The sequence below is a fragment of the Lonchura striata genome, chromosome 1 (assembly GCF_046129695.1).
Source record: "Lonchura striata isolate bLonStr1 chromosome 1, bLonStr1.mat, whole genome shotgun sequence".
Lineage (NCBI taxonomy): Eukaryota > Metazoa > Chordata > Aves > Passeriformes > Estrildidae > Lonchura > Lonchura striata.
In genome coordinates, this window is record NC_134603.1 from 77,306,218 (window position 1) to 77,319,283 (window position 13,066).

Sequence of the window (13,066 nt, forward strand, 5' to 3'; positions counted from 1 at the left end):
TTTGAGGTGGGGACAACATTCAGTCTGTAGTCCAAACTTCGATATAGGGATTTTTTGCAGTCAGGTGCCAAGCCCAGGGCCAGGGGCACCTGGGCACATCCTTTGGCCATTTTCCCGGGGAAAGAAAACTCACCAGTCCAGGTTGCTGATGTCAGTTTGTAGGGCTCCCTTGGGTCTATCAGGGCAGCACAAGTTTGAGGAGGGGACAACATTCGGTCTGTGGTCCAAACTTCGATATAAGGATTTTTTGCAGACAGGTGCCAGCCCACGGCTAGGGGCCCCTAGGCACACCCTTTGGCCATTTTCCCTGGGAAAGAAAACTCACCAGTCCAGGTTGCTGATGTCAGTTTGTAGGGCTCCCTTGGGTCTATCAGGGCAGCACAAGTTTAAGGAGGGGACAACATTCGGTCTGTGGTCCAAACTTCGATATAAGGATTTTTTGCAGACAGGTGCCAGCCCACGGCTAGGGGCCCGTAGGCACATACTTTGACCATTTTCCCTGGGAAAGAAAACTCACCAGTCCAGGTTCCTGATGTCAGTTTGTAGGGCTCCCTTGGGTCTATCATGGCAGCACAAGTTTGAGGTCGGGACAGCTTCGGTCTGGGGTCCATCCTTCGATATACGGATATTTTGCAGTCAGGTTCCAGCACAGGGACAGTGGCCCCTGGGCACATCATTTGGCCATTTTCCCTGGGAAAGAAAACTCACCAGTCCAGGTTGCTGATGTCAGTTTGTAGGGCTCCCTTAGGTCTATCAGGGCAGCAGAAGTTTGAGGTGCGGACAATTTCTGTCTGCGATACATCCTTTGATATAAGGATATATTGCAGTCAGGTTCCAGCCCAGGCCCAGGGCCCTCGGGGCACAACCTTTGGCCATTTTCCCTGGGAAAGAAAACTCACCAGTCCAAGTTCCTGATGTCAGTTTGTAGGGCTCCCTTGGGTCTATCAGGGCAGCACAAGTTTGAGGTGGGGACAACTTCGGTCTGGGGTCCATCCTTCGATATATGGATTTTTTGCAGTCAGGTTCAAGCCCAGGGCCAGGGGCACCCTGGCACATCCTTTGTCCATTTTCCCTGGGAAAGAAAACTCACCAGTCCAGGTTCCTGGTGTCACTTTGTAGGGCTCCCTTGGGTCTATCAGGGCAGCACTAGTTTGAGTTGGGGACAGCATCCGTATGGGGTCTATCCTTCGATATAAGGATCTTTTGAAGTCAGGCTGGAGCCCAGGGCCAGGGGCCCCCTGGGCACATCCTTTGGCCATTTTCCCTGGGAAAGAAAACTCACCAGTCCAAGTTCCTGATGTTAGTTTTTAGGGCTCCCTTGGGTCTATCAGGGCAGCACAAATTTGAGGGGGGGACAACTTCGTTCTGCGATCCATCCTTCGATATCAGGATTTTTTGCAGTCAGATGACCAGCCCTGTCCCAGCGGACCCTGTGCACATCCTTTGGCCATTTTCCCTAAGAATGAAAACTCACCAGTCCAGGTTCCTGATGTCACTTTGTAGGGCTCCCTTGGGTCTATCAGGGCAGCACAATTTTGAGGAGGGGACAGATTCGGTCTGAGGTCCAAACTTCGATATATGGATATTTTGCCGTCAGGTGCCCAACCCAAGCCAGGGGCCGCCTGGACACATCCTTTGCTCATTTTCCCTGGGAAAGAAAACTCACCAGTCCAAGTTCCTGATGTCAGTTTTTAGGGCTCCCTTGGGTCTATCAAGGCAGCACAAGTTTGAGGTGGGGACAACATTCGGTCTGGGGTCCATCCTTCGAAATAAGGATTTTTTGCAGTCAGGTGCCCAGCCCAGGTCCAGGGGCCCTTGGGCACATCCTTTGGCCATTTTCCCTGGGAAAGAAAACTCACCAGTCCAGGTTGCTGATGTCAGTTTGTAGGGCTCCCTTGGGTCTATCAAGGCAGCAAAATTTTGAGGAGGGGACAACTTCTGTCTGCGGTCCAAACTTCGATATATGGATTTTTTGAAGTCACGCTGGAGCCCACAGCCAGGGGCCCCCTGGGCACATCCTTTGGCCATTTTCCCTGGGAAAGAAAACTCACCAGTCCAGGTTCCTGATGTCAGTTTGTAGGGCTCCCTTGGGTCTATCAGGGCAGCACAAGTTTGAGGTGGGGACAACTTCGGTCTGCGATCCATCCCTCGATATAAGGATTTTTTGCAGTCAGGTTCACAGCCCAGGTCCCTGGGCCCCCTGCGCAGATCCTTTGGCCATTTTCCCTGGGAAAGAAAACTCACCAGTCCACGTTCCTGATGTCAGTTTGTAGGGCTCCCTTGGGTCTATCAGGGCAGCACAAGTTTGAGGTGGGGACAACTTCGGTCTGGGGTCCATCCTTCGATATAAGGATATTTTGCAGTCAGGTTCCAGCCCAGGGCCAGGGGGCCCTGGGCACATCCTTTGGCCATTTACCCTGGGAAAGAAAACTCACCAGTCCATGCTCCTGATGTCAGTTTGTAGGGCTCCCTTGGGTCTATCAGGGCAGCAAAAGTTTGAGGTGGGGACTACATTCGGTCTGGGGTCTAACCTTCGATATAAGGATTTTTTGCAGTCAGGTACCCAGCCCAGGGCCAGGGGCCCCTGGGCACATCCTTTGGCCATTTTCCCTGGGAAAGAAAACTCACCAGTCCAGGTTGCTGATGTCAGTTTGTAGGGCTCCCTTGGGTCTATCAGGACAGCACAATTTTGAGGTGGGGACAACATTCGGTCTGGGGTCCATCCTTCGATATACGGATATTTTGCAGTCAGGTTCCAGCACAGGGACAGTGGCCCCTGGGCACATCATTTGGCCATTTTCCCTGGGAAAGAAAACTCACCAGTCCAGGTTGCTGATGTCAGTTTGTAGGGCTCCCTTGGGTCTATCAGGGCAGCACAAGTTTGAGGTGGGGATAACATTCGATCAGGGGTCCAAACTTCGATATAAGGATTTTTTGCAGTCAGTTGCCCAGCCCAGGTCCTGGGGCCCCTGGTCAAACCCTTTGGCCATTTTCCCTGGGAAAGAAAACTCACCAGTCCAGGTTGCTGATGTCAGTTTGTAGGGCTCCCTTGGGTCTATCAGGGCAGCACAAGTTTGAGGAGGGGACACCATCCATATGGGGTCCATCCTTCGATATAAGCATCTGTTGAAGTCAGGCTGGAGCCCAGGGCCACGGGCCCCCTGGGCACATCCTTTGGACATTTTCCCTGGGAAAGAAAACTCACCAGTCCAGGTTCCTGATGTCAATTTGTAGGGCTCCCTTGGGTCTATCAAGACACCACAGTTTTGAGGTGGGGACATCTTCGTTTTGTGATCCATTCTTCAATAAAAGGATTTTTTGCAGTCAGGTGCCCAGCCCAGGTCTAGGGACCCCCTGGGCACATCCTTTGGCCATTTTCCCTGGGAGAGAAAACTCACCAGTCCAGGTTCCTGATGTCAGTTTGTAGGGCTCCCTTGGGTCTATCAGGGCAGCACATGTTTGAGGTGGGGAATACATTCGGTCTGTGGTCCAAACTTCGATATAAGGATTTTTTGCACTCAGGGCACAGCCCAGGGCCAGGGCCCTCTGAGCACATCCTTTGGCCGTTTTCCCTGGGAAAAAACTCACCAGTCCAGGTTGCTGATGTCAGTTTGTAGGGCTCCCTTGGGTCTATCAGGGCAGCACAATTTTGAGGAGGGGAAAACTTCTGTCTGCGGTCCAAACTTCGATATATGGATTTTTTGCAGACAGACCACAGCCCAGGGCTAGGGGCCCCCTGGGAACATCCTTTGGCCATTTTCACTGTGAAAGAAAACTCACCAGTCCAGGTTCCTGATGTCAGTTTGTAGGGCTCCCTTGGGTCTATCAGGACAGCACAAATTTGCGGTGGGGACAACATTCAGTCTGGGGTCCAAAATTCAAAATAATGATTTTTTACATTCATGGCCCAGCTCAAGGCCAGGGGCTCCTGGGCACATACTTTGGCCATTTTCCCTGGGAAAGAAAACTCACCAGTCCAGGTTTCTGGTGTCAGTTTTTAGGGCTCCCTTGGGTCTATCAGGGCAGCACAAGTTTGAGGTGGGGACAACATTCGGTCTGGGGTTCTTCTTTCGGTATAAAATTTTTGCATTCAGTGTTAGAAAAATAAGGCCTTTTTGTTCATATAGAGTCTCTCATATTCACAGAATAGAGTTTTAATTAGAGCTTGTACTTGTCTGAACATGTTCTCATCTTGTCAGGCATTCCAGTGTCTATCTCATGCATTCCAGTGTCTATGTCATGCATTCCAGTGACTATCTTTCAAGGTTGACTTCGTTACGAAGTTTTTAGGGAGTTAGAACTGTTTTGAAAAGGCTGCTACTAGACACCCAAACACCTAAGCAAATAGATATGTTTCAAGGATAGTTCCGTTACAGACTTGGCAAAACATGTAAACGTGCCTCGAGATAACATTTCTTGTTTTTGAGGGAATTTCCAGGTCGCAGAGACAACCTTAAAGAAGACCACTGGCGCCACCAAGAGGCAGAGAACGACCACCCAACAACAGGGTGCGCCTGCGCAGAAGAGACACTGGAGCGTCACCAGAGCGTCACACACCCGGAAGAGACAACCCAATAAGTGGGGGGGAAACGGGGAGCTAGGCGCGGTAGTTGAACCAACTGCCGCCCAGCGCGCGCTGGTTTGCTTTCGCTTTCTGCTATTAATAAATCCTTTTAATTGGATTTAACAGCCTATTGTGCTCGTTTATAACAATTTGGTGCCGTGACTCGGATCGGGATCTGGGGAACCTCTCTCTGAGAGGGGCGCCACGATTCCGCTCCCTTGAGCGGACTCAGACCGGGGTTTTTACCCTCATCCCGACCGACGAACCTAAAAGCCTAGAGAGCGAAAGCAAAGAAAGGGAAGCGGGCCCAGGGTACCCCGTAATTTTTGTGCACAAAAGTCCGGACGAAGAGAAGACGCAGGACGCGTGAGTATAAAGGGGATCCGTTCGGGCGGGGTTCGGGATCCCGGAGTACGGCGAGTGTGTGTGTGTGTGAGAGGAGGACTGGCAGCCGGATTCTCCAAGCGAGTGTGGACCCTCAGTAGTGCGTTTTCCAGAGCCCGCGAGGGCCTGGGCCACGAACCAGGGGAAGCGATTGTGCTGTCGTGAGTGACTGAAGGTACTCCGGAGGACATGGGGCAGGGGGGAAGCAAGGATAAATCCCCCTCCCCGGTGGGGGTAAAACTTCCCCCAATTCCTAAGGAGAGTCCCTTAGGGTTTATGCTAACAAATTGGGAGCACTTTCCAGGGGCACCTGGAAAGGATAAGGCAAAGATGATACACTATTGCATAGAAGTATGGGGAGGACAAGAGATTTCTAAAGGAGTGTTTTGGCCCGTCTTTGGATCCTCAGAGGACTGGGTAAAGCAACTGTTGAATGGTTGGGTACACGCTAAGCAACCTTCTAACCCTGAGGAGAGTGCCTATGCCCAAGTCTGGATAGAAAAGCCGGAGGTGCTCGTGTTTAAACTCTCGGAGGCTTCAGGGAGAAAGAAAAAGAAGGGGCGAGCGGAAGAAGTAATCATTGCACCCCCGCCCTACATTCCCCCTGCACCAAATGCACCCCCTCCTCCTCCACAATCGGATGAGGAAGAATCAGACTCAGACTCTGATCAACCCTCAGGCTCGCGTGGTCCTCTTACCCGAAGTAAGACGCAAGGCAAACTATTTCCCTTAAGGGAAATGCCGATGGGGGGACCAGAGCCGGGGATTGGATTTATTTCGGTGCCCTTAAGTTCGGGGGATGTTAGAGACTTTAAGAAGGAGATGGGAAATTTGCTAGAAGACCCCTTGGGCGTGGCAGAGCGGGTGGATCAATTCCTAGGTCCTAATATATACACCTGGGAGGAATTACAAGCTATACTTAACATTTTATTCACGGCCGAGGAAAGGAACATGATAAGAGTTGCTGGAATGCGAGCCTGGGATGCCCAACCCGCACATGCCCAGCAGCGGGCCGATACCAAATGGCCTCTGCAGAATCCTAATTGGGATAACCAGGATGAGGCTCATAGAGCTAACATGCGGGACTTTCGGACCATATTAATTGATGGCATAAGAGAGTCCGTTCCTAGGGGCCAGAATATAAATAAAGCATTTAACGACCGACAAAAGAAGGATGAAACCCCCACTGAATGGTTAGAGAGGTTAAGGAAAAGTTTCCAGCTGTACTCGGGATTAGACCCGAATAACCCAATGGGACAGGCAATTCTCAAAGTCCAGTTTGTCTCGAAATCTTGGGATGATATCAGGAGAAAGATACAGAAAATGGATGATTGGCAGGACAGGGATTTAGCAGAATTATTGCGAGAGGCGCAGAAGGTTTATGTCCGCAGAGAGGATGAAAGTCAGAAAAGACAGGTGAAAATGATGGTTGCTGCAGTGAGGGAAAGCAGGCGGGTAGAGGAAGAACAAAAGAGAGTTACTCGGAAAGGGGGGGGTGACAAGGGAAAGGTAGGAGAAAGGGTATGCTATTATTGCGGTAAGAAGGGGCATTTCAAGAGGGAGTGCAGGAGGAGGCTAAGGGACGAGGAGGAGTTCAAAATCGAATAGGGGAGTCAGGGGCTCTATTTTATGGGGACTAAGAAACATCAGAAAGAGCCCTTGATAAAATTGAAGGTGGGTCCCCAAGGCCAGGAAATAGATTTCCTGGTCGATACAGGGGCAGAAAGATCTACTATTCAATTTCTGCCTCAGGGCTGTAATTTGTCAAAACAGACAGCCACGGTAATAGGAGCTAAGGGGGAACCTTTTGAAGTACAAATTATCAAAGGGGTGGTGGTGGAATCGGGAACTAAAGTGGGGTTGGGTGACTTCCTATTAGTTCCTGAAGCGGATTACAATTTGTTAGGGAGAGACCTGATTGTTGAATTGGGAGTTCAAATTGAAGTGGTAGAGAAGGAATTAAAGATCAGACTTTGTTCCCTCCGTTTAGAAGATGAAGAGAAAATAAACCCCGAAGTGTGGTATAATCCAGGGACTGTGGGCAAATTAAATATAACCCCATTTACAGTGAAAATCAGAAATCCTGAAATCCCGGTAAGAATAAAACAGTATCCAATTTCACTAGAAGGGAGGAGAGGGTTAAAACCTGAGGTTGAAAGGCTGTTAAACCAAGGACTGCTAGAGCCTTGCATGTCGCCTTTTAACACCCCTATACTCCCGGTAAAAAAGGCAGACGGATCCTATCGGCTGGTGCACGACCTTAGGGAAATTAATAAGCGAACTGTAGCCCGATTCCCAGTAGTGGCGAATCCCTATACTCTTTTAAGCAAACTGGGACCTGAAAATGAGTGGTATAGTGTAATAGACCTGAAGGATGCCTTTTGGGCTTGCCCTCTGGACGAATCCAGCCGAGATTATTTTGCCTTTGAATGGGAGGACCCTGACACGGGGAGGCGACAGCAACTCAGGTGGGCGGTACTTCCACAAGGCTTTACGGAATCACCTAATTTATTCGGGCAAGCCCTGGAACAAATTTTGCAAGACTATAAAACAGACCCAGAGGTAAAGCTAGTTCAGTATGTGGATGATTTGTTAATAGCAGGTAAAGAAGAAGACAAAGTCCGGAAGGAAAGTATTAAACTATTGAATTTCCTGGGACTAAAAGGATTAAAAGTCTCTAAAGCAAAACTACAATTTGTAGAAGAAGAAGTTAGGTACCTGGGACATTATTTGAAAAAGGGAGAAAAGAGAATTGATCCAGATAGAGTACAAGCAATCCTATCTCTGCCCCTACCGCAAAGTAAACGGCAAATTCGTCAGGTATTAGGACTTACAGGATATTGTAGGCAGTGGATTGAGAACTATAGTGGGAAGGCAAGATTTTTGTATCAAAAACTTACCCAAGACGGGCACCTCAAGTGGACAGAGGAGGAAAAATCTAAATTCCAAGAATTAAAAGAAACTCTGGTCCATGCTCCAGTCCTAAGCCTCCCAGATTTAAAGAGGCCCTTCTTTTTATTTGTTAATATCGCAGATGGAGTAACTTATGGAGTACTTACCCAGGACTGGGCGGGGAAAAAGAAACCTATTGCATATCTGTCTAAAATCTTAGACCCTGTAAGCAGGGGATGGCCGGGCTGTTTACAAATAATTGCAGGCTGTGCGGAGTTAGTAGAAGAAGCAAGGAAGATCACCTTTAATGCCACTCTGAAGGTATTAACTCCACATAACATACGGAGTGTAATGCAACAAAAAGCAGACAAATGGATCTCTGATGCCAGGCTCCTAAAATATGAAGGGATTCTATTAGAAACCCCTAATTTCACTTTAGAAACCACCTCATTACAAAATCCAGCCTCCTTCCTCTTCGGAGAGCCCGAAACTGAATCACTAATACATGACTGTGTAATTACTATAGAAGAACAAACCAAAATTAGACCTGACCTGGAGGAAGAAGAATTAGAGACTGGAGAAAAATTGTTTGTTGATGGGTCATCCAGAGTAGTTGAGGGGCAAAGGAGATCAGGATATGCCATAGTGGGGGGGGCTGATTTAAAAGTAATCGAATCTGGACCCCTAGACAAAACATGGTCAGCCCAAGCCTGCGAGATATACGCTATCCTAAGAGCCTTGGAACTATTAAAAGGAAAAGAGGGGACCATCTATACAGATTCTAAATATGGATACGGGGTGGTGCACACTTTTGGAAAATTATGGGAAGAGAGAGGCCTCGTAAATTCACAGGGAAAGGACTTAATCCATCAGAAACTAATAATAGCCCTCCTGAGGGCCTTGAGAGGCCCTACTAGGATAGCAGTGGTCCATTTAAAAGGGCATCAACGGGGAATGGATTACCGGAGTAGGGGTAACAATGCGGCAGACTATGAGGCAAAGAAAGCTGCAATTATCAAGACATTAACCTTAAGTGAGGGAATTAGGAAGGACCTTGTAGATACCCCAAAGAACCCTGGGTCTACTACCCAGGATAAGCTTATATTTACAAGGGAAGAACAAGAGAAGCTTACAAAATTGGGAATAAAAGAGGAATCAGGGAAATGGCTGTTAAAGGATGGGAGGGAGGTTTTACCTAGAGCCATAGCCCAGCGGATGCTTAGTAAATTACACCAGAGAACACACTGGGGCGCTCAAGGACTGGTGGATCACTTTGCCACCCATTATATGACAGTGGGCCTACATGACTTAGCGAAAGGGATTACTAGAAGCTGTCCAACCTGTCTACGAGTAAACAGAAGAAACCTAAGGAAGCTACCCCTGGGTGGGAGGCCAGTGGCAAAGAGGCCCTTTTCAAATTTACAAGTAGACTTTACTGAGCTCCCCAAGATAGGGAGACTAAAATATCTTCTGGTTATAGTGGACCATTTAACACATTATGTAGAAGCAATCCCCACTGCCAGAGAAACAGCTCGGACGGTAACAAAAGCCTTGCTGGAAGAAATAATACCTAGATATGGGGTCCCAGAAACGATAGACTCTGATAAAGGCCCCCATTTCACTTCAAAAATAACACAGATGCTAGCAGAAGCTCTGGGCACAAAATGGGAACAACATACTCCCTGGCATCCACAGAGTTCGGGAAGGGTAGAAAGAATGAATGGGGAAATTAAGAAACAACTCACCAAATTAACACTAGAAACTAAATTATCCTGGATAAAATGTTTGCCGTTGGCATTATTAAATGTTCGAACTCAGCCACGAGCTGATGTAGGACTATCCCCATTTGAAATGCTATATGGGATGCCCTATTCCCTAGAAAAAGTTCAAACCAATCCTAATATTACTGATCAAAGTATTAATAAATACTTAACCATTTTAATGAAATATAAAAAACAGTTATGGGAAAAAGGGATGTGGGCCCAAAGACCACCCCTAGATCTTGTGTTACACCAGGTACAACCCGGCGACTGGGTCCTCATCCGGAGCTGGAAGGAAGATTCGATCACCCCAAAGTGGGACGGACCATACCTGGTTTTAATCACCACTGACTCCGCAGTCCGTACAGCAGAGAAGGGATGGACTCATGCTAGCAGAATAAAGGGGCCAGTGGATCCAACTCGATTTCATACAGCTTCCAAAGAAGCGAGCTGGAAAATTGACGGGAAGCCGGGGGATTTAAAGCTAACAGTAAAGAGAACTTACAAATAATTTTCATGAGCTCTATCAGCTCTAAAGACATTTGGGTTGGAGATAACTGGGAACTGCAAGTACAACTAGTTGGAGAAACAAAACCTCCAGGATACTGTAAACGTCTAGAGGATTCAGCCCAGCAGCCCTTCTATCGGTTCATCCGACTTGAAAAAGAACAGAGACCTTGGGAAGGGGAGGGCCACGCTGAACATCGAAGTATTAGAGTAAGGTGTAGTTGGTTAGATTGTCGTTGTTACCCTTTTGCCTGTTTTTCCTGCAAAATCTGTAAAGGATTGTGGTGGGCTCACTGCAGAAAGGGGAGAGCTCCAAAAAGTGTATGTCAACGCTGCTGGCTGGAGCAGCGCAAATTGACATCTGAAGTACTAAATTACAAGGTTGCCACTCGGGAATTGACTAAAGGATCCCCTGAGTGGTGGGAGGTTTTCGTAAAGGGAATCAACCCTGAATTCCACTGTTACCATTCCAACGAGCCCCTGGGTCCGTTTCTCACGGATATAGTCCAGGTTAAGTGTCGCAAATTAGTTAAAAAACTCAGGTGCGACACTCCACAGTTGAATACAAAAAATTGGATCTCCCGGAGATCAAAGTGGGAGAGAGGGAACGATCCCACCCCTGAAGAATATCTCTGCTGTCGGGAAGATGGCTTGCCCTGTAACTTGTAGCAACCAAGTTGACAGGCGAGACAGAGAGGTAGATAGTGGGGATGAGGGGCCCTCCCAAACCTTGAAAGAGAACGTAAATCATCATGAGTATGAGAATGGTGACAACGGAATGAGGGAAAATGGGAATGTAAAACTGAGCATGATAAGTAACATCCTCCCCTGCAGTGCGTATCACTCAATCCTATGGGTTTTTATGTTTGTATGGTTTCCCCTTCAGAGTGCTACAGCTAACTCACATGAACCCTTTAAATGGACCTTAAGCAGATGGGAAGATCACGATACCCGTCATATTTTACAAACAATAACGGGACCTGGAGCACCGAGCTTCAAAGTTGGAATCTGTGATTTAACTCGGAATTTAAAATGCGGGCGACTGTTAAACTTAACAAGCTTCTATATGTGCCCCGCTTCAAACCCAGGGAAGCAATACTGTAATTACCCCAAACATTATTACTGTGCCTATTGGGGCTGTGAAACAATAGCATCAGCGTGGGCTCCGGGTGGGGGATTAGATAAATATTTAAAGGTAGGACATGGACCAGTAGGATGTAAACGACCACGAGAGTGGCCTTGGACTGGGAAAAACTTACTTGGGAACTGCACCTTTCTTTACCTAAATATCACTCAACCAAGCGATTCTGGGTGGTTAATAGGCAAAACATGGGGGGTTAGGCATTGGATAGAAGGACATGATCCGGGAAATCTGATTCAAATAAAAAAAGAAGTAGCACCGCACGACCCTAGCCCTATAGGCCCAAATCCAATAATAAGCAATGACTTAAAAGAAAGTAATAAAGCCAGAGATAATGTTATAGACAAAGGTAATCAAGAACCTCAGTTATTAGTGCAGAGGTATACAACTTTATGGAAAATCATGCAAGCTACTTTTGGGGTTCTAAATCATACCCATCCTAACCTAACTAAAGGATGTTGGCTTTGCTATATGATAAATCCACCCTTTTATGAAGCTATTGGGATTACATCCGAAGCAAGGGAAATAAATGGTACAAATCCAAAGGAGTGTCTCTGGAAAAAAGAAGGAGATAATGTTCCAGGCATTACCTTGTCCCAAGTTAGTGGGCAAGGAAGATGCGTAGGAAAAATTCCTGCAGATATGCGACACCTCTGCAACACAACAATAAGCATTAACAAAACAGACAAACCTTTTGATTGGCTTATGCCAGCAGTCAATACTAAATGGGTATGTCAACAACTTGGAGTTACACCCTGCCTATCGGTAAAAGCCTTTAATAATTCAGACTTCTGCATTCAAGTTCTAATAATCCCCAGAATCGTATACCACCCAAAAGAATACGTGTTAGAACATCAACAAACCCCTGAACACTACTTAGTTAAGAGAGAACCACTTACAGCACTAACGGTAGCAATCTTGCTCAGCATAGGGGGAGCGGGAGTCGGAACAGGGGTCGCTTCCCTAGTAAGTCAAACCCAAGGTATGAAAGCTCTGCGCACATCTGTAGATGAAGATCTAAGTAGAATAGATAAAGCCATAAGTGAACTAGTTAAATCAGTAAAATCCCTTTCTGAGGTAGTCCTCCAAAACCGAAGGGGATTAGATTTGTTGTTCTTACAGCAAGGGGGACTATGTGTTGCTTTACAAGAAGAATGTTGCGCTTATGTAGACCACACAGGTATTGTAAAAGACACGATGGCTGAGTTACGCAAACAAATAGAACAACGAAAAAGAGAAAGAGAATCCCAGAAAAGTTGGTATGAATCCTGGTTTACATATTCTCCCTGGCTGACCACTCTATTATCCACCCTTGCGGGACCAGTAATTTTACTAATTCTAATACTTACTTTTGGACCATGTATCCTTAGCAAACTTATTACCCTAGTGAAAAATAGGTTAGAAGCTGCACATTTAATGATAGTAAAGCCAAAGTATGAGCCACTTAGCGAAGTAGAGACTGAAGAGTATTTAGAGTTAAGCAAGAAAGAGTTAGAACGCTTTAATGAACAAAAAGAAGGTTAAAATAAAAAGGGGGGATATTGTTAGAAAAATAAGGCCTTTTTGTTCATATAGAGTCTCTCATATTCACAGAATAGAGTTTTAATTAGAGCTTGTACTTGTCTGAACATGTTCTCATCTTGTCAGGCATTCCAGTGTCTATCTCATGCATTCCAGTGTCTATGTCATGCATTCCAGTGACTATCTTTCAAGGTTGACTTCGTTACGAAGTTTTTAGGGAGTTAGAACTGTTTTGAAAAGGCTGCTACTAGACACCCAAACACCTAAGCAAATAGATATGTTTCAAGGATAGTTCCG

The 13,066-nt window shown here is 46.9% G+C and overlaps 1 long non-coding RNA gene across 1 annotated transcript; it reads left to right on the forward strand.

Annotated features, from left to right (window-relative positions):
* The first annotated feature begins 4,513 nt into the window (after positions 1-4,513).
* Positions 4,514-12,463, forward strand: LOC144246754 (uncharacterized). The gene is made up of 2 exons (XR_013340431.1): positions 4,514-4,930; positions 9,857-12,463. It is a non-coding gene; the product is annotated as an uncharacterized LOC144246754 (long non-coding RNA).
* The last annotated feature ends 603 nt before the right edge of the window (positions 12,464-13,066 follow it).